The sequence below is a fragment of the Humulus lupulus genome, chromosome 1, assembly GCF_963169125.1.
Source record: "Humulus lupulus chromosome 1, drHumLupu1.1, whole genome shotgun sequence".
Classification (NCBI taxonomy): Eukaryota; Viridiplantae; Streptophyta; class Magnoliopsida; order Rosales; family Cannabaceae; genus Humulus; species Humulus lupulus.
Window position 1 is genome coordinate 240,792,457 of NC_084793.1, and position 24,852 is coordinate 240,817,308.

Here is a 24,852-nt window from a genome sequence, read left to right on the forward strand (position 1 = left end):
AGAGAGTTACACTATTTAGATATATGAGATATATCCAAATTATGTCACATATTTGGTGTTACAAATTTGTAACTTCCAAATATTACCCTTTATTGTGTAAATTGTTGTTACACAATATTGAGATGAATTTCATAAAGCCATATGTGATATGGCTGTTAGAGATATGATTTTAACCTCAATAATGTGTTTTGGGAGTTACAAAATCATTTGGGAGGATTTGGAACCGTTTGGAAAAACAACACATTTTTTGTGCTGAATTTGGTCAGTGGCCGCGGCCTGTGGGTCAAAGACCAGTGGCCGCGGCCACTAATGTCTCTGGCCGCGGCCATAGGCCAAAACTGACCAAATTTTCAGTTTTTCAATCTTTGTTGAACGGCTCAAAAAACACAAATAACTCCCAAATCTCTTTTTTAATTCCATATTAATCCAATTAAATATTGGTAACAGCCATGGGGGTTGGTGGAATTTGAAATTCAAAGGGTGTCTCTAAACTCTATAAATAGGAGCCTATAGCTCACGTGTAAGACACAACATTTCTATCCATTAGAGCACTTGGCTAGAAACACCTTGAGGCTTGATAATTCCAGAAAGCTTTTCCAATATCTGAGAGAGATTCCTTAATGCTTGAGTTAGGGGGAAATATGCTTTTGGACAAAGGTTTCAAACCTTGTTCAAGTTGGTGATCCCCAACACTCTTCACATTCGTTGTGTGAGTGAGAGTATCTTATTTTTTTTGTTCTTGTTCTTATTTTCTTCTATTGTTTTTTCTTCATATCATTCTTGTTATATTTACTTGTATCTTTGCTTAAGAGTTGTAATCTCATCTACATCTTTCCTTTTACTACCTCAAGTTTATTTGTATCTTTTTGTCAAGAGTTGTATTTTCTATTTCAATCCTCTTCTTCTTCTTTCTCTATTTTATTTGTATTTTCAGTTATAGAGTTGTAACCTTATTTAATCAATCTATTTTATTTGTAATATTATTGCTTAGAGTTGTAATATTATAATCATTTCCATTGAGGCAAAACATTTTTTCCTAACATTCAAAAGCTTAGCCCTTTTTGTTTCAATGGAAGGGGAGACAATCAAGATCATGAACCAAGACCTAGTGAGATTGGATAGGTTTGATGGATCCAATTTTACTAGGTGGCAAGAGAAGGTGAGGTTTCTTTTAACCACTCTTAAAATCGCCTACATCCTTGAGTCATCCTTGGCACCTCTAGCTGAGCCATTCGACAAAGACACTCTCGAGGAGGTGGAGAAGAGAAGGAAAAGGGAGGAGGACAACCTTCTTTGTAGGGGTCATATCCTCAACGCCCTATCCGATAGGCTCTATGACCTCTACACCGAGACCAAATCGGCCAAGGAGATATGGGATGCACTTGAGAAAAAGTTTAAGGCGGAAGAGGAAGGTACCAAAAAGTTTTTGATATCTGAATACTTCGATTTCAAAATTTTTAGTGATAAACCTATTCTTCCTCAAATACATGAATTGCAAATTATTGTTAATAAATTGAAAGTGTTAAAGATTGAGCTTCCCAAGGCCTTTCAAGTTGGTGCTATAGTGGCTAAATTACCACCAACTTGGAAGAGCTATAGGAAAAGAATCCTTCATAAAAATGAGGATTATTCTTTGGAGGAGATCCAAAAACATATTCGAATCGAAGAGGAATCGATATGTAGAGATAAACTTGTGGAGGGGTCTAATGGAGAGACTTCCAAAGCAAATGCGGTGTCACAACCAAAACATCCCAAAAACAAAGGGAAAAAGGGTAATGAGAAAACTTTGGGTCCAAAAACCAACCCAAAAAAGTTTAAGGGCAAGAAAAGTCCATGCTTTGTGTGTGGGAAAAATGGTCACTATGCTAGAGAGTGTGGGTGTAGAAAAGACCAACAAGGACCTAAGGTGAACGTAACTCAAGAGGAAAACATAGTTGCTACCCTTAGTGAGGTGAATGCGGTCCTAGGCAAGGTGAAAGGGTGGTGGTATGATACATGTGCCACCGTCCATGTCACCTATGACAAATCATTGTTCAAGACCTTTGAAGAGTCAAAGGGCAACCATGAGATACAAATGGGCAATGAGGGCAAATCCAAGGTACTTGGCAAAGGTATTATTGATGTCTACTTCACCTCCGGCAAGAAAGTTACATTAGTGAATGTACTTTATGTTCCCGAAATGACTAGAAACTTGGTAAGTGGTGATTTGCTTGGCAAGCACGGCATTAAAGCCGTTTTTGAGTCCGGTAAACTTATACTTACCAAATCAAATGTATTTTTGGGAAAGGGGTACTCTAGTGAGGGTATGGTTAAATTGTGCACCAATGATGTCACTTTCAATGTTATCAATAAAAATGCTAATTCTGCCTTTATTGTTGAGTATGATTCTTTATTTTTGTGGCATCTTAGACTATCACATATAGGATTTTCAACCATGAAAAGAGTAGTAAAATCTGGTATGATTGCATGCAATATTAAAAACTATGGTAAATGTGAAACATGTGTTAAGGCAAAAATGATTAAGAAACAATTTCCTAGTGTAGAAAGATCATCTAATTTACTAGATTTAACCCATAGTAATCTTTGTGAATTAAATGGTGTTTTAACTAGAGGTGGTAAAATGTATTTTCTTACTTTTATAGATGATTTTAGTATATATAACTATGTGTTTCTTTTAAAGCATAAAGATGAAACTTTTGATGCTTTTAAATTGTATAAATTAGAATTTGAAAATCAACTAAATAAAAAGATTAAGGTGCTAAGAAGTGATAGAGGAGGAGAGTACTTCTCTAATGAATTCAATACATTTTGTGAAGAAAATGGTATAATTCATGAGTGCACTGCACCTTATACACCACAACACAATGGTGTTGCCGAAAGGAAAAATAGGACTTATCTAGAGATGATAAATTCTATGTTGATGTTTTCTAAGTTGAACTTCAACTTATGGGGTGAAGCGCTTTTAACCGCTTGTCACATTCTTAATCAAATACCGATAAAGAAAAATGAGATATCTCCATATGAGTTATGGAAAGGAAGAAAACCCAACATAGGGTACTTCAAAGTGTGGGGGTGTCTTGCATATTGCAAGAAAAACGAACCTAATAGAACAAAGTTAGGTTCAAGAGCCATAAAGTGTGCTTTTGTTGGTTATGCCAACAATAGCAAAGCTTATAGGCTATTAGACTTAGAGTCTAATATTATGATTGAATCTAGAGAAGTTGAATTCTTTGAGAATATGTTATGTGACAACAATTCTCAAGCTTCAACATCTCTAAAGGAGAATTTGTTATATGAGAACAATTATCAAGCTTCTACATCCAAAGTTGATTCTCAAGAGGAGAATTCTCAAAAGGATGTAAAGCAACCCTTTGAACCTAGAAGAAGTCAAAGGCTTAAAAATCATAAAAGTCTAGTAGTGGATGAGATAGATTCTCAACGAATTTCATTCTACATGGTAGAAGGAAATAGAGAGGAAGTGATTAGGAAAATTCCTATTGTACTTCTCGTTGAGGATGATCCTAAGACTTATAGAGAAGCTATGCAATCGAGAGATAGTGCATTTTGGAAAGAAGCCATCAATGATGTGATGGATTCCATTCTTTCCTATAACACTTGGGAATTGGTAGACCTCCCACCAAGGTCTAAGCCAATTGGGTGTAAGTGGGTATTTAGGAGAAAATACCACACTGACGGCACTATCCAAACCTTTAAAGCTAGATTAGTAGCTAAAGGGTTTAGGCAAAAAGAGGGTATCGATTATTTCGATACCTATGCGCCTGTTGCAAGAACAACTTCTATAAGAATCTTGTTCGCTTTAGCTTCTATATACAACTTGTATGTTCATCAAATGGATGTCAAAACAACATTCCTTAATGGTGACCTCAATGAGGAGGTCTATATGGAACAACCCGAAGGGTTTGTCTGCCCAAAATATGAACATAAAGTTTGTAGACTTGTAAAATCCTTATATGGATTGAAACAAGATCCTAAGCAATGGCATGAGAAATTTGATCAAGCCATCATGTCTAATGGGTTTATACATAACAATGGAGACAAGTGTTTGTATTCCAAAACATGTAAGGGATATGTGATCATTGTTTGCTTATATGTGGATGACATGCTTATTCTAAGTAATAGCATGAAAGGGATAGAAGAAACGAAGAGGTTTCTATCATCAACCTTCAAGATGAAAGATCTTGGAGAAGTTGATACCATACTCGGTATCAAAGTAAAGAAACATAGTGGGGGTTTTGCGTTAGGGCAAGCCCACTATGTTGAGAACGTATTGAACAAATTTAACCATCTCAAGGTTAAAGATGCCAATACTCCATTCGATCATAGTGTAAAACTAGAGAAGAATGAAGGAAAATCGGTGGCTCAATTGGAGTACGCTAGTGCTATAGGGAGTCTAATGTACACTGCCCAGTGTACTAGACTTGATATAGCATTCGCGCTAAGTAAACTTAGTAGGTTTACAAGTAATCCAAGTGTGGATCACTGGAAGGCAATTGGAAGAGTCCTAGGTTATCTTAAGAAAACCAAAGGACTAAGCCTTCACTACTCCAAATTTCCTTCAATTTTAGAAGGATATACAGATGCAAGTTGGATATCCAATCTTGGGGACAACTTGTCCACAACTGGTTGGGTATTTACACTTGGTGGAGGTGCAATTTCTTGGGGTTCCAAGAAACAAACCTATATATCTCATTCCACTATGGAAGCAGAGTTCATAGCTCTAGGTGTTACCGGCAAAGAGGCCGAATGGTTAAGGGATCTGTTGATAGAGATTCCCCTAATCAAATATAATGTATCCACTATATCGATACATTGTGATAGCCAAGCGACATTGGCTAGAGCAGCGGAGTGTATAATGGGAAGTCTAGACACATTTGTCTAAGACATGGATATGTAAGAGAATTGATTCAAAGATGAGTCATCTCAATATCCTATGTGAGAACAAGTGAAAATCTGGCGAATCCTTTCACTAAGCCACTAACGAGGGATTTAGTGGCTGCATCATCTCGAGGGATGGGACTTAAACTCCCTAAAGAGATTCACGATTCATGGTAACTTATCTTAACACTAGTTATTCAACTAGTGTTAGGTTCAATAGGTAACAATAAGTCAATCAAGTGAATATTAGTTGTACTAAAAACAAGTCCCATCTGAGATATTGAGTACTTGTGTGTTACCAAGTGGAGGGTTAAAACTGAAAGGATTTTTAATAGAATTCAGTCTTGTAAAGACAAGTGTTTTTGGTAACAAAATACTGTAAGAATTCTACCTATATGGACCTAGGGGTGGTGCCGCCTCTCATGAGAATTGGGAGTATTCTCAAGAACGTCCATGAATGGAAAGTGCACATGGTCATTAACGGTGCAAAGCGAGACATAGAGGTCTCAAGTGAACATCGCAAAGGTGTGTGTGTGTTATCACCGATTTGTCATCATGAAAAGATGGTTCAATGCCTAGTGCAACCTAATTTTTGACAAATTTTGTGATAATTACACTATAGTAAAGTTCAAGTTGATAAACACTTTGCTTTATGCACTAATGCAATGACTCCTATAAGAGAGAGTTCTTATTTAATCAAGTGGGGGATATGCTATATTTCAAAATATAATGATTGATTAAATAAGTGTTACAATAGATAACTATTTAATCTTGTGGGGGAATGTTATATTATTTTATAATATAATGTAAAATTATATTATATTATAATATAATGTTTTAGATTAAATAAATGTGACAAAGAGTGTCACATATTGTAACATATAATAGAGAGTTACAATATTTAGATTTATGAGATATATCCAAATAATGTAACATATTTGGTGTTACAAATTTGTAACTTCCAAATATTACCCTTTATTGTGTAAATTGTTGTTACACAATATTGAGATGAATTTCATAAAGCCATATGTGATATGGCTGTTAGAGATATGATTTTAACCCCAATAATATGTTTTGGGAGTTACAAAATCATTTGGGAGGGTTTGGAACCGTTTGGAAAAACAACACATTATTTGTGCTGAATTTGGTCAGTGGCCGCAGCCACAGGCCAAAACTGACCAAATTTTCAGTTTTTCAATCTTTGTTGAACGGCTCAAAAAACCCAAATAACTCCCAAATCTCATTTTTAATTCCATATTAATCCAATTAAACATTGGTAACAGCCATGGGGGTTGGTGGAATTTGAAATTCAAAGGGTGTCTCTAAACTCTATAAATAGGAGCCTATAGCTCACGTGTAAGACACAACATTTCTATCCATTAGAGCACTTGGCTAGAAACACCTTGAGGCTTGATAATTCCAGAAAGCTTTTCCAATATCTGAGAGAGATCCCTTAGTGCTTGAGTTAGGGGGAAATAAGCTTTTGGACAAAGGTTTCAAACCTTGTTCAAGTTGGTGATCCCCAACACTCTTCACATTCGTTGTGTGAGTGAGAGTATCTTATTTTTTTTGTTCTTGTTCTTATTTTCTTCTCTTGTTTTTTCTTCATATCATTCTTGTTATATTTACTTGTATCTTTTCTTAAGAGCTGTAATCTCATCTACATCTTTCCTTTTACTACCTCAAGTTTATTTGTATCTTTTTGTCAAGAGTTGTATTTTCTATTTCAATCCTCTTCTTCTTCTTTCTCTATTTTATTTGTATTTTCAGTTATAGAGTTGTAACCTTATTTAATCAATCTCTTTTATTTGTAATATTATTGCTTAGAGTGGTAATATTATAATCATTTCCATTGAGGCAAAATATTTTTTCCTAACAGTTTCATGTATACCTCCTCCTTTAGGTCACCATTTAGGAAGGAAGTTTTCACATCCATCTGCTGTAGCTCTAAATTGAAATGAGCAACTAATGCTAGGATAACTCTAAGGGAATCTTTCTTAGATACTAGATAAAAGGTCTCAATGTAGTCAATTCCTTCTTTTTGAGTGAATCCCTTAGCAATGAGTCTCGCTTTGTGTCTGTCAATGTTGCCTAATAAATCTTTCTTTTTTTTTAATACCCATTTACACCCAATATCCATCGCCCCATAAGGCAACTCAACAAGATCCCAGACTTCGTTGCTCTTCATAGAATTCATTTCTTCATTCATGGAACTGTACCACAGTTCTGATTCTTTACTATTCATAGCTTGTGAAAATGTTTCTGGATCATTTTCAGCTCGAACATTGTAGTTAGATTCTTGCAAATACACAACGTAGTCACTAGGTTTCACCGATTTTATTTTCCTAGTGGATCTTCTTAAGGCTACACCAGTAGGCTCTTAGGGAGCAGGTGGTTCAACTAGTTGTTCAACAATTATAGGCAACTCCTGAACAACTTGATCCATTTGAACTTCATCATTGACTTGTGGATCTTCAATAATTGGTTGTGGTGGTTCAACATCCATTTGGACTTCATGGGTGTTATCAACCACAATCAATCTATCTCTTGGGGTGGAGGATTCTGAAGGATCTTTCTCAGAACCTAAGTCCTTGGATTGATCACTCCCACTAATCAAGGCATTTTCAAGAAATTTTGCATTCCTTGATTCCACAATCCTAGTGCTATGAGAAGGACAATAAAACTTGTAACATTTAGACCTTTCAGCGTATCCAATAAAATATCCACTAATGGTCCTTGGATCTAGTTTCTTTTCTTGTGGAATGTATACCATAACTTTAGATGGGCATCCCCAAAAGCGTACATGTTGCAAACACGGTTTCTAACCTTTCCATAATTCAAAAGGAGTTTTTGAGACTGCCTTGGTTGGAAATCAATTAAATATGTACACGGATGTCTTTAGAGCTTCAGCTCATGAGGATTTAGGAAGTTTAGGGTTGCTGCTATACTCCACACCATGTCCATCAATGTTCGGTTTCTCCTTTCTGCAACACCATTTCGCTCGTGTGTACCGGGCATGGTATATTGGGCAACACTCCCATTTTCTTGAAGAAACTTTGCAAAAGGTTCAGGTGCTTGTCCATCTTCAGTATATCTACCATAATATTCTTCACCTCTATCTGATCTCACTATCTTAATTTGCTTGTTGCATTGTTTCTTTACTTCAGCTTTAAATATCTTAAAGACATCTTACGCTTCGCTATTGTTATGAAGTAAGTAGATATACATGTAGCGCGAGTAATCATCTATGAAGGAGATGAAGTATTTCTGACCATATGAGTCCATGTCTGGACTACATATATCAGTATGTATGATTTCTAATAGCTTGAAACTCCTATGGACACCACTTATCTTAGACTTGGAGGTATGCTTTCCCTTAATGCAATCCACACAAGTATCAAAATCAGTCAAATCTAAGGTATTGAGTGCCCCATCTTTCACTAACCTTCTAATTCTATCAATGGAGATATGTCCCAATCTCCGGTGCCATAATGTAGAGGAATTCACATTCATAACACATGATTTATTGCCAGTGTGAACGTGCACAATATTATAAGCGGTATTGTTTTGTAAATTAAGGCATTAAAGACCATCAATCAAAATATCATTTCCAACACATTCAGATTTATTATATAAATTATAATATTTGTCTAAAAAATGTAAAGGAAAAACCAAAAGTTGCAAGTCTTGAAACGGAAATCAAGTTTCTAGAGAAACTTGGTATGTAAAAGGTCTTTTCTAACTTTAAAACAAAACCGCTACTTAAAACTAAATGGCATGTTCCAAAAACCTCCACTTGTGAGCCTATCTTGTTTTCGGATAAGATGCTTTGCTCATTTCCACCATGTGATATTAGATTGTTGATCTAGAATTGTTGATCCAGAATCAATCCACCATGTGTTAATATTAACATTAGCCATATTAGATTCATAACATACGAATGAAATTGGATTACCTTTGCCGTCCATCCATTTGTTGAGCTTGGCGCATTCCTTTTTCGCATGTCCCTTATTTTTGCAGAAAAAAACACTTGATGGAATCCATTTTTATTTCGCCTTGGGGAGGCACTTTATTTTTCCCCTTGTCCTTCGTGGATGGTTGGCGTTTCTTTCCTTGGATGGACCTGTGAGTACTTTCACCTAGTTCCTGTAGGAGCCTTGCTTCTTCTTGAGCACACATGGTTATCAGTTCATTGATACTCCATTTGTCCTTATGTGTGTTGTAGGAAATTTTGAAAGGCCCGTATTGAGGTGGAAGATTGTTAAGGATGTAGTGAACTAGGAAGGTTTCAGGAATAACTACATCAAGCTTCTTCAATTGAGCAGAAGTGTCCCTCATCTTTGAGATATGTTCTCTAACTCCTTTGACACCAGTGAGCTTTGTGGATGAGAATTGGTGGATGAGGTTGTTGTAAAGTGGTTTGTCTGAAGTGTTGAACTGCTCATCAATCAGTTGGATCAAGTCTTTGAGTTTCTCAGGTTGCTCCACCAATCCACGCATTCCCAGAGGGATCTTGGACATAATGAACATGATACTGAGGCAATTGGATCGCTCCCATTTTACATATAGTGCGATCTCAGCAGCAGTGCTAGTCGCAGTGATTGCAGCAGGTTCGTCCTTCCTTATTGCGTAGTCCATGTCAGCGCATCCTAAATGAAGAAGAACTCGTTTCTTCCAGATTTTGAAATTGTCACCCATAATCTCAGGAATTTCGGTAAGGATTTCAGCGAAACTAGAGGAAGATGAAGAAGCTGCATGAATAGGATTACAAACTTAGATTTCTAAAGATTGAGGCTTAATGAAGTCATGTTTTACAAATGTATAACATACTGAAGGATGAAATTTTATTAAACAAAAATTGCTTGTGGACTAAATTTTTAATTTAATAAAATTGGATGTATATGATGATAGATTATTCAAACGAATTATTTGAGATAAATTAAGGATTGATACTTCTATCTAAATAAAACTTTATGATAAAACTATTAAATTAATTATCATAACTCCTGTGGGTAAATTAAGAAAATTAATTTAATATATTATCCTAATTAATTATATAAATATAATAAAATCTCTGTGGGGTAAAGTTATTATATCTATATAATCAATCACAATTTATGTCCATTATGTGATCCTTTCAAATTAATATATAATATTATATAATTGAAGATGATGTGGCTACTCCTTAATTATTTAAAATTATATGGTTCACTAGACATTATGTTTTAGGCTCTATGAAGACCTAAGAACAATTTTGTTCTAACATGATAGTCAATCACAAAGAGTAATGCTCCTAGTGTGGTCGTCCGAAGATCATTAAAAACCATTCTAGATTAAGCATTTGTCTCAGTTTCATGCGTTCTTATGTCAACCACAAAATTGTTTATGTATTATTCATAATTTTATTGACCCTAAATATTTTATGAATATTAATGTGAATATATTTTTTTTAATATCAATGTGCTAAATATTATTCTACCTATGTTAATGTTTGAATATAATCTAAATATATCTAGCACAATAATGGAATATGCAACATATTTAAAATCATAAAGTCATACATATAATTATACTAAAAATAAATTTTGCATGAATAATAACAAAATAATTATACAAATTAACATAATTATTCATATGTAGGAAAATAAATACAATAATTCCATATATACACTTGGCAGAAAAATTCATGCTAAATAAGACAATTAAATCATTTATTGATTTGGTGAATTAATAAAACAGTTGCACAAACTTAATTGTAAATAAAAAATGTAATTACATTCTTTTAAAATAGCACAATTATTTAATATTGCATGAATAAAAGAAATATATCATGCAATAAATACACCAAAATCAAGTAATTGCACATTTTAATTAATTTCCAAATATATAATATATCAAAATTATATGTTTTAATCAAAATGGCAAAAAATAAAAAAATGAAATTTATTGTCTAAATAAGCATTAAAATCAAGGAAATAATAAAATTCCAAAAATAAATAGAAAAAGGTAATTTTCGGGATTTTTTATGAATTTAAATTTTTTTCTTTTTAAAGATCTGCCATGGGGAAAACGACATGATGAAGTTGAAAGCTCGTTTTTAATGCTTAAAATCATTAGAAAAGATAAACTAAGGAGTTTCTAATGGTATTTAGATTAAAAAAATGGATTTGAATCATAAAGCCAACAAAAACCTATAAATTATAGGCTTTGAACGTGTTCATGAATATAAGAAAAAATGAAAAAATGAAAACATAAGCTAAAGGATTTCTAATAACATTAAAAATGAAAAAATGAATTTGAATTTGAATTTAAGAACCCAAAATTTTGAAGCATCAACCAAACTCATAGCTTTTAACACATATTTCTTCTATAGTTTTAATGCACAAAAATATGTTAGAAATTGATAAACTAGAACAATCCTAACAACGATATGCAGTTAAACAATCCAAACAAAAATTTTAATCATTCGACAATATAAACATACACGAATATATATATGTGTATATATGAATATATAGGCATATATAATTCATAAAAATATATATGTATGCATGCATACAAAAACAACAAGGTAGAAATAAACATGACTCTAATATCAAATGTTAGATTAAATGAAATATAGGCATATAAACAATTGTATACATGTAGGCGGAATTGATATATAGATTGAACATCTACGAAGTGATGATCAAATATATGTAACTCCAGCCATTGTTATTGATGATCTCGATCTACAACTCTAGATCTACAAAAGAAAAGAAGTGAAATTATAACAAGTACACGAGATTCCAAGCTCTCACTAACTCTGATAGATGGAGTTACTAAAATATAGAATAATGAGTAGTGAGCTTGGGGACCGGTTCTCTATATTTATAGAGTGAGACATTCCATCAATCTCTGCCACAGATTGAGATATTCTCTCAATCAGTTGAAATATGCAAAATCGGGTAACAAACAAAATTGGATAAAAAATAATGTTGACCATTAATTAGAATATTTGTCAATTAAGAAAATATCGACTTTGATATATTAAATCAATTAGTTGTAACAAATTGATTTTATATACCATATAAATAAATATTCTAACGTCTGCTCCATCTCAGGGGGAGATTCCGGTGGCTAATTCATCCGTTCAAGAGGATCCCTCCGCTGTTCCTCAAGTTGCTTAGGGGAGCATCTCAACATTGTCTTAGCTTCTCAACCAGTTCCTCAAGCGTCTGCATCATCTCCTTCTCAATGTGTGTCCTCTTAAGTCTCTCTCAAAGCTTTATGACAATCCCCTCAGTCCTCTCCATCTGTTGCTCATTCGCCTAGTCGGTCTGCTAGAATTGCCCAGTCATTTGGTGTTGAATTATGATCACTGCGTGGATTTGTTTACTACTTTGTAGTCTAGTTAAGTTTACTAATGCTTTTGTTGATGTATGAACAATAATGTTATCTTTGGTTGGTCTTGTCAAGGCTTTTAGTAGTCTATCCTTTGTGTGTTTTTTCTTCGTTTCTTTGTTTGAATTTGTGGTCTGATTCATTAATCATAATTTATCAAAGGGGGAGATTGTTAACCACAGTTTAGTCAGTTTAAAAGATTGGTAAAATTATGATGGTTGTTATGATTGGGAAGTATTCAGATTGGTTAGTATGTAATATTTTTTGTTTGTCTTTTTCTATATTGACTAACGGCTTCACTAACAGATTTTAGTTGTGATTGTTAGATGAGTCACGTGCACGACATGTTGGAAAAATTATATTTTATATATAATAAATAGCCAATTTAGGCTAATGTGTGAATGGAAAATTGATGCCTTAAATGTGGTCCATTGATAGCTGCTAATAAATGCAGATTTGGTCAAGGATGTAATCACCGTAATAATGGTGAATATTTTGATTATGGTAAAGATTGTGATTGATCAATATCACTAATTTTGTGGGATTTTTGGCATTAATTCCCTTGTGTCCACACTTGGTATTCCACCCCATATGTAGCCTATAAAAGGAGGCTTCACCTTTCATTCTAGAGACACCAAAAAATAGAGTCACTCATTAAAAAGCTCTCTTGTCTTCTTCTTCTTTGTTTTTCGTAAGTCTTAAGGTGATAGAGTGAAGGTATTAATCCGAGTTCGCTGGAGTAGTGAAAGTGGTGTATTCCTCTACTCGTTAGTCATTGTATCCTGGGAAGTGGTTGCTCACGTATCCTCTAACACCAATCAGGTAGAGGGGGCAAATCTGCTTTAAGGAAAGCGTGTTTACGTGCCTCGGCTTTCTTTTCAATTACCAGTTTTATAATTTATTATTTTGTATTTATTTTTTCTATTCTTCAATTAATAATATATTATTATGTTTGTTAATTTTCTCCATTCTCTTTATTTAAATTCTAACAATCTTAAAGTAGATTCATTTTGGAGAAGATCAACAGGTTGAAGGACATATTTCTTCCGTTATAAATAAATTTTGGTGTAATTTTTTTTTTTCATTTATATGTATATATACTGTGAACTATTGATCTCGGTTTCATTACAGTGTTTTCAACCACTTCATATCATATATATTTATATATAAAGTTTGTATGCATGATTACATTTTCTGTGACTTCTATATATATAAATATATATATATTATGTTTGATTATTTGACATATTATTTGTCATATTCTTTTGTATCAATTTATGTTTGATTTACAGTATTTATATACTTTCTTTCTACATATCTGTTTTTCTTTTAGGATATCTTTTATATTATGCTATAAATATGTGTAATTTATGATACGATGTAATTAGTTTCTTTTTTTTTTTAAAAATTGTTCTGTCATCCTTTCTTTGATTTTATAATGATATATATTGATTTGATTCTTACCTTTTACATTATTTACATAGGATCAATATAACTTTTTTATTTTAATTGTCTTCACGTCCTTAAAATCCATATAATTTTATAGATGTTATTTTTGTATTTTGATGGCCAGCTATATGCTCTTAATGCCTCATGTTTAATATTTTTTTCCATGTCTAATTGTATAAATGCTTTTATTATCTCATTCGGATCTCTCTACTTCAATTAGTTTATATGCATTTTTTTAGTTTTGGTACTGTTTTAGGCAGTGAATACATATTTATAAATTATCATATACTATTGTTTGAAACGTAAAATAACTAAATTTTTTCTAACACCAATCAGATATGGCTGAAAATATGGATGTCATTGCTACTGGAAGCATTGAAGGATCTCCCCGAACTCCAGCTTCAACCACCAAGGACCAATCTAAGGGTCAGGATGTGCAAGTTTCGGTACCATTGGTACCAACGGTCTCAACGGTTCCTGTGAACCATAATGAGAAACCGGATAAGTTCACTGGGGTGAACTTCAAAACGTGGCAGCAGAAAATGCTTTTCTATCTGACAACATTGAATCTTGCGAGATTCTTAAAAGAGGATCCTCCCTTTATTGGAGAGGACGAGATAGATGTGAAAACTCAGTAGGCAATTGACGCTTGGAAGCACGCTGAATTCCTGTGTAGGAATTATCTTCTTAATGGCTTATCTGACACTCTGTATGGTGTGTACAGTGTGAAGAAAAAAGCCAAAGAATTGTGGAACTCTTTGGACCACAAATATAAGGCTGAAGATGCTTGCGCCAAGAAATTCTTGGTTGGTCAATTCTTGAACTTCAAGATGGTAGACTCCAAGAATGTGATAAGCCAAGTGCAAGAGCTTCAATTGATCATCCACGGGATCCATGCTGAAGGAATGGTTTTGAGTGAATCATTCCAAGTAGCTGCAATTATTGAGAAGCTACCCTCTGCATGGAAAGACTTCAAGAACTATTTGAAGCACAAGCGAAAGGAAATGAGTGTTGAAGATCTCATTCTCTGACTTCGCGTTGAAGAGGATAACCAAGGTAATGAGAAGCGAACCTTGAATCCTAATGCTGCCAAGGCAAACTTGATGGAGCATGATAGAGGCTCAAAGGGGAAGAATCCTAAGCACAAGCAAGGGCCCAAGTTGGGACCGAAAGGTGGAATTTCAAAGAAGTCAAAGTTCCAAGGGAAGTGCTTTAACTGTGGCAAGATGGGACATAAATCATCTGAGTGGAAATTGCGCAAGAAGAAAGGCAATGAGACCTATATGGTGGACGCGATATCCCAAGAGGTCGCTGAATTAGACTTATTTGCCGTCGTCTCTGAAGTCAACCTGGTGGATGCGAATCCAAAGGAATGGTGGCTCAACACTGGAGCTACTCGTCATATATGTGCAAACAAGTCAGCATTCTCTGATCTGACTACACTGGAAAATAGAGAGAAGCTCTACATGGGCAACTCGGCAACCTCTGAGATAAAAGGGGAAGGAACTGTGTTCTTGAAGATGACGTCTGGAAAGAATGTCAAGCTGCAAAATGTACTGTATGTGCCTGACATTCGTAGGAATCTGATATCTGGAACTCTGCTGAGTGTACATGGGTTCAAGATGGTGTTTGAATCTCAGAAAATTGTACTCACTAAAGCGGGTGTTCCTATTGGGAAGGGTTATGTAAAAGAGGGCATGTGTAAGATGAATGTAATGGCTGTTAAGCCAAATGCTGTTATTGATAATAATAAAGCTAGTACTTCTTCTGTTTACTTTCTTGAGTCTTCAAATTTATGGCATGGTAGACTAGGTCATGTTAATTATAATTCTTTGCGTAGATTAATTAACTTGAATCACATACCCACGTTCAATATTGATTCAAAACATAAGTGCGAAACTTGTGTAGAAGCGAAATTAACCAGGTCATCGTTCAAAACAGTTGAAAGAGACACTGAATCCCTTGATTTAATTCACAGTGATATTTGTGATTTAAAATTTGTTCAAACAAGAGGTGGTAACAAATACTTTATTACTTTTATTGATGATAGTACAAAGTATTGTTATGTGTACTTGCTAAAAAGCAAAGATGAGGCTATAGAGAAATTTACTCTCTATAAGCAAGAGGTTGAAAATCAACTTAATAAGAAAATTAAGATGATAAGAAGTGATCGTGGTGGTGAATATGTAGAACCGTTTAGTGAACTTTGTGCACAAAATGGAATCATTCACGAGGTAACACCACCTTATTCTCCTGAATCCAATGGAGTGGCAGAACGGAAAAATCGCACTTTAAAAGAGATGATGAATGCCATGTTATTAAGTTCTGGATTACCGCAGAACATGTGGGGTGAAGCTATTTTGTCAGCAAATTATCTTTTAAATAAGATTCCACGAAAGAAAGATCAAAAGACACCATATGAATTATGGAAAGGTAGACAACCTTCATACAAATACTTAAAAGTGTGGGGATGTCTGGCTAAGGTGATTGCACCATTGCCAAAAAGAATGAAAATAAGTCCAAAAACAATAGATTGTATTTTCATTGGTTATGCACAAAATAGCAATGCATATCGATTTCTTGTACATAAGTCTTCAAACCCGGACATTCACAAGAATACGATAATGGAATCAAAGAATGCATCATTCTTTGAACATGTATTTCCTTGAAAAGATAATGGGGTTGGACCAAGCTCTTCTAAGCGAACATCTGAAATGATGGATGATCGAGAACAAGAAGAGGAAACTGATGAAGTCCAAATAGAGCCAAGGCGAAGCAAAAGGGCAAGGATAGAAAATTGTTTTGGACCAGATTTTCTAATTTATATGATAGAGGCAGAACCTCGAACATATAAAGAAGTTGTGAGCTCTATTGAAGGTCCTTTTTGGAAGGAAACCATAAGGAGTGAAATTGATTCCATCCTGCAAAATCATACTTGGGAACTAGTTGACCTTCCTCCTGGATGTAAACCTTTAGGTTCCAAGTGGATTTTCAAAAGAAAAATGAAAACAGATGGAACAATTGATAAGTACAAGGCCCGATTGGTAATAAAAGGTTACAAACAACAAGAAGGCTATGACTACTTCGATACTTATTCTCCGGTGACGAGAATAAATTCTATCAGGATGATTTTGGCAATTGCTGCATTGCGAAATCTAGAAGTCCATCAAATGGATGTAAAAACTGCTTTTCTAAATGGAGATCTTGATGAAGAAATATACATGGAACAACCCGAAGGTTTTGTAGTTCCAGGGAAAGAAAGGAAAGTTTGCAAACTTGTTAAGTCACTATATGGACTTAAGCAAGCACCAAAGCAATGGCACGAAAAATTTGATAGTGTCATGATGACAAATGGATTTAAAATCAATGAGTGTGACAAATGTGTGTATATCAAAACCACAAACAGGGGATACATCATTCTATGTTTGTATGTAGATGACATACTCATTGTTGGAAGCAACCAACGAATGGTTAAATCCACCAAAACAATGTTAAACTCAAGGTTTGACATGAAGGATATGGGACTGGCTGATGTAATTTTAGGGATAAAAATTATAAGGACGCCAGATAGACTCAGTTTGAGTCAGTCACACTATGTGGACAAGATACTTGACAAATTCGGTAAAGATGATTCTGGAATTTCCAAAACACCAATCGATACAAGTCAGCATGTATCCAAGAATAATGGTGAAAGTGTGTCCCAAGTAGAATATGCTGGAGTAATAGGAAGTATAATGTACTTGATGAGTTTTGCTAGACCAGACATTGCCTATACTATAAGTACTTTGAGTCGATTCACGAGTAATCCAGGTGTTGAACACTGGAAAGCAAGTTCGATACTCGTGACTATGGGCTAAACTACACCAGAGATCCAGCTGTGCTTGAAGGATACACTGATGTAAGTTGGATATCTGATATTCATAACTCAAAAGGTACTAGTGGATATGTCTTCACTCTAGGTGGTGCAGCGGTTTCATGGAAATCTTCGAAACAAACTGTAATCACTAGATCTACAATGGAATCTGAGTTTGTTGCTCTGGATAAATGTAGTGAAGAGGCAGAATGGCTACGTAATTTCCTAGAGGATATTCCAGATTGGCCTAAACCTGTGCCTGCAATATGTATATATTGTGATAATCAAGCAACAATTGGCAGAGCAAAGAATGTTCTATATAACAGTAAGTCAAGACATATACGTCAACGACATAATACCATTAGACAATTGATCTCAACTGGAGTTATCTCAATTGACTATGTGAAGTCAAAAGATAATATTGTGGATTCGCTAACCAAAGGGTTAAATAGAGATCAAGTTGAAAAGACATGAGAAGGAATGGGACTTAAGCCCAGAAGAAATAAGGTAGATATAAAGGAAAACCCAACCTAGTTTACTGGAGATCCCAAGATCTAGGTTCAATGGGACAACCTAATTATATAAACCTTGTAAGATCACTGTGGGGACTAACCCTACCCATTCTGTTGATGAAACAGTGATTCCCGTTGTGGAAAAAGGATAAGCATTAAGCTTTTAATGACCCTTATGCGTCGGAAGTCCGAACGGGGCAATGCGGGATTGTTCTTAATTAAGAGGTCACCTATGTGAGAGAGAAGTGGGGCCGCTTCAAAGGAGAATTGTGGGGGCTAAATTCTCTAAAACCTCTCACAGAACCAGGCAGATGTTCATGGCCAAAATGAACATAATCATGAGAACTGATATGATGCCAGGAAGACATCTGTGTGAGATATATCATCATTTACATCAACAGCAGACAGTTCAAAGACATCGCGTCCACTGATCAACTAGTAAGGTAAATATATTTTTACAAGGGAAGGTTCAAAGGTTAACACCCACCTATCCTATGCAGGTATCTACCGTAGAATTCTATCACCGTGTTGAGTCGAGTCGAGTCTTGTCAATTCATTGTGATTCTTTTCTCTGTGTATTCCTTCTCGTTGATCAATTTCATTCATGTGGGGGATTGTTGGAAAAATTATATTTTATATATAATAAATAGCCAATTTAGGCTAATGTGTGAATGGAAAATTGATGCCTTAAATGTGGTCCATTGATAGCTGCTAATAAATGCAGATTTGGTCAAGGATGTAATCACCGTAATAATGGTGAATATTCTGATTATGGTAAAGATTGTGATTGATCAATATCACTAATTTTGTGGGATTTTTGGCATTAATTCCCTTGTGTCCACACTTGGTATTCCACCCCATATGTAGCCTATAAAAGGAGGCTTCACCTTTCACTCTAGACACACCCAAAAAATAGAGTCACTCACTAAAAAGCTCTCTTGTCTTCTTCTTCTTTGTTTTTCGTAAGTCTTAAGGTAATAGAGTGAAGGTATTAATCCGAGTTCGCTGGAGTAGTGAAAGTGGTGTATTCCTCTACTCGTTAGTCATTGTATCCTGGGAAGTGGTTGCTCACGTATCCTCTAACACCAATCAGGTAGAGGGAGCAAATTTGCTTTAAGGAAAGCGTGTTTACGTGCCTCGGCTTTCTTTTCAATTACCAGTTTTATAATTTATTATTTTGTATTTATTTTTTCTGTTCTTCAATTAATAATATATAATTATGTTTGTTAATTTTCTCCATTCTCTTTATTTAAATTCTAACACGACATAATGTGACTTTCCTTTTTCTGATCACTACTATAAATAGTTTGCTAACAAACAACTTTTCAGACAAACCCTAGATCTCTCTTGTTTCTTGTTTTTCAAGGTCGTTCTTGCAAGAAGAAGACAGTGTGAGCTAAAAGAGAAGATCAGAGAGATTGCAGATGGAGTTTGCAAATAGTGGATAAAGGGAGCTTATCTGAGAAGAAGCTAAAGGGAGTTCAGTGTCAAGTTTTTGAAGGGATTTCAAAGCAATTCGATTGAAGATATACTCAAGTATTAATTCAGTGATGCATCTTTATTCTTATTTTACTTATGAAGAAGTCAGGAAAACTTCTTCCAGACACACATAAACGACTGAAGCCCAAAACGAGTATAGCTCTGTGTAGAATGAACAGAAAAACAAATAAGAGTCTCAGCCGAAGAACCATAGAAGGCTAGGATATACTAGTAGCTGGAATATTAATTGAGTTTTATATATCCATTTTGGATAATCCACTTGAGACACTCTAGTAGTTGTTGACACTTATGTAAGCCCAATAGGCCCCATCAAAGCCACGTCCATAGACATCTATCTGAGCTTTTGCATATCTTTGGCGATCCATCTTTGATGCTCCATTTACAAACCACTCTGCTGACCATTCCCCTGTCAAAATTTTATGTTATACATGATTGAATAACACATAATTACATCTGTCTTTAATGAGCAAAGTACCTTATAATAATAATTAGTTATTAATTACCAATGAAAGTGAGAGGACCATTGGAAGTGGTAATGCCGTTAAGATCAGAAGCTCGCTCGGTGTAGATGTTATCGATGTTTTGTTGTGCGGTGGACATTGCTTTGTATTTGTCTTCATAGAGATTGTAGTAATGCACATAGATACTGTACACTCGAGTGAGGCCTTGACCAAATGAGAGGTGCTCTTTCGAAACTCGAGGACCCAATCTATTCGATAGAATCACATAAGCCTTGGAGGTGTACTTCCTCACAGCATGATAGCCCTGTTTGTAGTGGATTTTAAGAGTGTCTAGACTGATTCCAGGTGCCGTTGGCTCATTCAGCAACTCAATGCCAATCAGATTTCTCTTGCCCCCATATCTGCGCATCCATACAGTTTTAATTAATTATGCAATCATTTTGCCAACTAATATATGATTTCAATTTTGAAAAGTACCTATTCAATTTATTTTAGAAATCTATTCAATTTTACTTTCCTTTTAGTTCTACTAAATGCTTGAATAGGTCACTAAAGTTTCACTTATATTAATGGTCCCTTATCTCATTTAGTAAAACTTGTTAAACAATGTTTTTATTGCTTCTATGTACATACACCCCAATTTTTTCTATCCAAAGTTCCACTCCCTCTTCTAAATAAACCCCTCTTAAGCTTTTAAAATTTCTTCTCACAATTATAAAAAAATAATAATAAGGACAATTGATAAATTACTTTATTTTTATTTTTCTACTGCCATTATAATTTATTATTTAAAAAAATTACAAAAGAACTTTTGGAACTATTATTAAAAAAATGTTTTTAAGAATAAAAAACTTTTAATTTTAATTTTATTATTCAACTCAATATAAGAACAAAATATAAACATAAATAATTTAAATTTAAAAAATAATCTCATTGAAATCAGAATCATTGTATTCAATTTCCATACTTTTAAATGTCAATTTATTACCATAATTACGCACCTTTATGCTACGTATTATTCTATGACTCGTACAGTATCTGCAATATAAGAATATCCCCATTCTTGATATCGATCTCTTGTCGCACTATGATCATTATCATTTTGAGATCCTTGAGCTGCATGAAGATCTATAATCACATATATTCCATATTTTCTGTACCTACATTACATGTACATTTAGTACATAATAAATTAATCAATGATTTCTTCATTAATTACATTTTAATTATATTTAAAAAGTTTACGTGAATTGTAATATATTTGTGGGAATTATAATCTACAGAAAACATATTTTAACAACTTGACAGTTAAAGTTGTTATGCTTGACTTTATTTTTCGGTTAGATTAGTTTATGTGCACCAAGGTTATTTTAGTCTTTTCTTTCAACTGTAATACTTCTATTTAAGCCTTGTAATCTCTTGTAATGAGTGACAGAAAATTCACATTGAATTTGAGAGTAAGAGAAGTGTTCAGAGAGAAGAAAAGAGTGTAAGAGAGTTGGGGAAATCTGAATCCAAGATCAGTGTTCTTGGAAGAAAACTCAAGCTGAGTTTTGAGGAGGGATTTCACCTAGGTTCTTGGTGGTGCACTAAACTAATCTTCAGCATTGTAAACTATTGATTAATGGAGAATACAACTCAGTGGAGTAACAGAAAGTGTAAAGAACAGAACAGAGAAGAAAGTAGGAGAGATATTTAAGATGAAAGCTCTCAGAAAATTGAATGAATTGACCTGAGAGAGAAACCTCTTATTTATAACCAAACAATTACAAGAAAGAGAGAAACAGAAAAGTAGTTAGCCAAGAGGCCTTAACAGAAAATATAACCGAAATATATCAAGGCCTAAACTAACTAAAGGACTATAAACAGAGGTTATTTAACAGCCCCCCTCAAACTGAGTGGCCTGGGAAGGACAGTCAGTTTGGCACACAAGGTCGAGAACCGAGCCACTAGCAAATGTTTAGTAAGAATGTCTGCGACTTGGTGTTCCGAAGGAACATATTGCACACTGATTTCCTTGCGATTTACCATATCACGGATGAAGTGGAAATCGATTTCGATGTGTTTTGTGCGGGCATGGAAGATAGGATTTGAGGCCAAGTGAGCTGCAGACATATTATCACACCAAACCACTGGAGTAGAGGCTATACGCAGCTGCAAATCAGTGAACAAGTGTTTGTACCAGGTGAGTTCTGCAGCAACATTTGCAAGGGCACGATATTCAGACTCGGTGCTACTCCGAGAGATCACTTTCTGCTTGGCCGAGGACCATGAGACGATGCTATCGCCCAAGAAAACGCAGTAGCCACCAGTGCTACGTCTGTCATCGGGGTTGGACGCCCAGTCCGTATCCGTGAAGGCAGTGAGATGAAGCTTCGTAGCAGCGGTAAAGGTGATGCCGTGAGACTGAGTGCCTCGAAGATAACGTAAGATGCGTTTTACTGCTTGCCAGTGAGAAGTAGTGGGTGCGTGCATAAATTGGCAGGCACGATTAACAGCATAAGCGATGTCCGGGCGGGTCATAGTGACATACTGAAGAGAGCCAATGACACGCCTGTACTCGGAGGGGTCGTCGAGTAAAATTCCATCATTTTGAGAGAGAGGTTTCCCAACCATTCCAGGGGTAGGGGCTGGCTTAGTATCAAGCATGTCAGTTATGGATAATATGTCATGAACATATTTCTGTTGGCAAAGGTGTAACTGGTTGGATGCCCGAGTGACTTCTATTCCCAAAAAGTAGTGAAGCTGACCGAGATCACGAATAGAAAACTGATTGTGTAAAGCTTTCACAATGTTCTCAAGTTTAGTAGAATCACTGCCAGTGATGATCAAGTCATCCACATAAACAAGTATGAAGATGGCATAGGAAGGTCGATGCAAAATGAACAAGGAAGGGTCAGCTTTGGAGCAGGAAAAACCCCAGCTGGACAGAGCTTGACTGAGCTTAGCAAACCAGGCACGTGGCGCCTGCTTGAGACCATAAAGAGCCTTGGATAATTTGCAGACATAATGTGGCTGGGTAGAGCTGACAAATCCGGGTGGTTGAGACATATACACAGTTTCTGAAAGATCACCGTTGAGGAAAGCATTGTGAACATCGATTTGCCGAAGAGACCAGCCGTTGGAGAGAGCCAAAGTGAGCATAACACGCACTGTCCCTGGTTTGACAACCGGGGAAAACGTGTCGAAATAATCAACCCCTGCTGTTTGTGTAAAACCCCGAGCAACCAACCGTGCTTTATAGCGGTCTATTGAACCATCCGGCTTGTATTTCAACTTGAAGAGCCATTTACAATCAATAATATTGGCGGTAGGAGGACTAGGAACAAGCTGCCAGGTGGAGTTATGATGAAGAGCATGAAGCTCAAGTTCCATGGCAGCTTTCCAATGAGGTATGCTCAAGGCTTGTGTGAAGGTGCGGGGGGGCTTGTGAAGATCAGGAGCCTTTTTGACCACAAGAGCTCGAGGTTTGTGGATGCCACACTTCGCACGAGTCAACATTGGATGAGTGTTGGCTACGGATGGGACTTGAACAATATCAGTAAGAGAATGTGATGTTGGTGCAGCCATGGGAACCTGCAAAACATTATCAGTAGAGACCTGATCTGAAACATCAGCATTAGTATCAACAACATTAGTATCAACAACATTCTGCACAGTAGTAGTAGTGGGAACTTGATCGGAAGCAAGAGGGAAAGAGGGGGGGTAAGGAAGAGGAGGAGAGGGAGAAGTGGAAGGGGTAGGATGAGAGATATGAAGAGAGTGAGGGGGAGAGAATTGTATAAGAGCTGGAGTAGGAACATAGACAGATTTGACAGCGGAAGGACATGGATTTGTAAATGAGGGAAAAGAGGCCTCATCAAAAACGACATGACGAGTGGTGTATATGCGGCGAGAGGAAGGATCTAGACAAAGATACCCTTTATGAGATGTACTATAACCCAGAAAAATACAAGGGGAAGACCGAAATTGGAGTTTGTGTTTGTTATATGGGCGAAGACACGGGAAACACAAGCAACCAAAAGTACGAAACAGAGAGTAGTCAGGAGATTTGGAGTATAGGACTTGAAATGGAGATTTAAAATGGAGTTTGGTTGGTAGGCGATTAATGATATAGGTTGCTGCTCTAAAGGCATATAGCCAATAACGAAGAGGAAGGGATGCATGAGCTAGCATAGCAAGACCAGTCTCAACGACATGGCGATGCTTGCGTTCGACGCGACCATTTTGGGCTGAGGTATGGGGACAAGAGAAACGGTGACTAATGCCACAAGAGTGAAGAAAGGGAAGAAAGCTTTTAAACTCACCGCCATTATCGGACTGAAGTTCTTTTATGGTGGTATTAAACTGATTTTCTGCTAACAATTTGAATTGTTTAAATGCTGAGATTGTTTGATCTTTACTTGACAGTGGATAAATCCATGTGAAGCGAGAGAAATCATCAAGGAAAAGAACAAAGTATTTAGAGCCATCAATAGCAGTGATAGGGGAAGGTCCCCATAAATCGGTATGAACCAATTGTAATGGTTTTGTGGCATGAGAAGTAGAGTTAGCAAAGGGAAGTCGATGGCTTTTGGCCAATTGACAAGATGTGCAAACATGATTTTTATTATATTGAAAGGGTTTATTACATTGATGTAGAACAATATTAACAATAGTAGAATTTACATGACCAAGCCTAGCATGCCAAATAGCAGCTGGAGTCTGAGTAACATTTGAAAAGGAAAGACTGGAAGGAACAGGAAAATCTGATGAAGGAATAGTAGAGTGATAGGCACGAACACTAGAAGAAGAACCA

At 35.6% G+C, this 24,852-nt stretch overlaps 1 pseudogene; it reads right to left on the reverse strand.

The window, feature by feature from the left end:
- Positions 1–19,450: 19,450 nt before the first annotated feature.
- LOC133831584 (uncharacterized) overlaps positions 19,451–24,852 on the reverse strand; it is a 65,476-nt pseudogene continuing 60,074 nt past the window's right edge.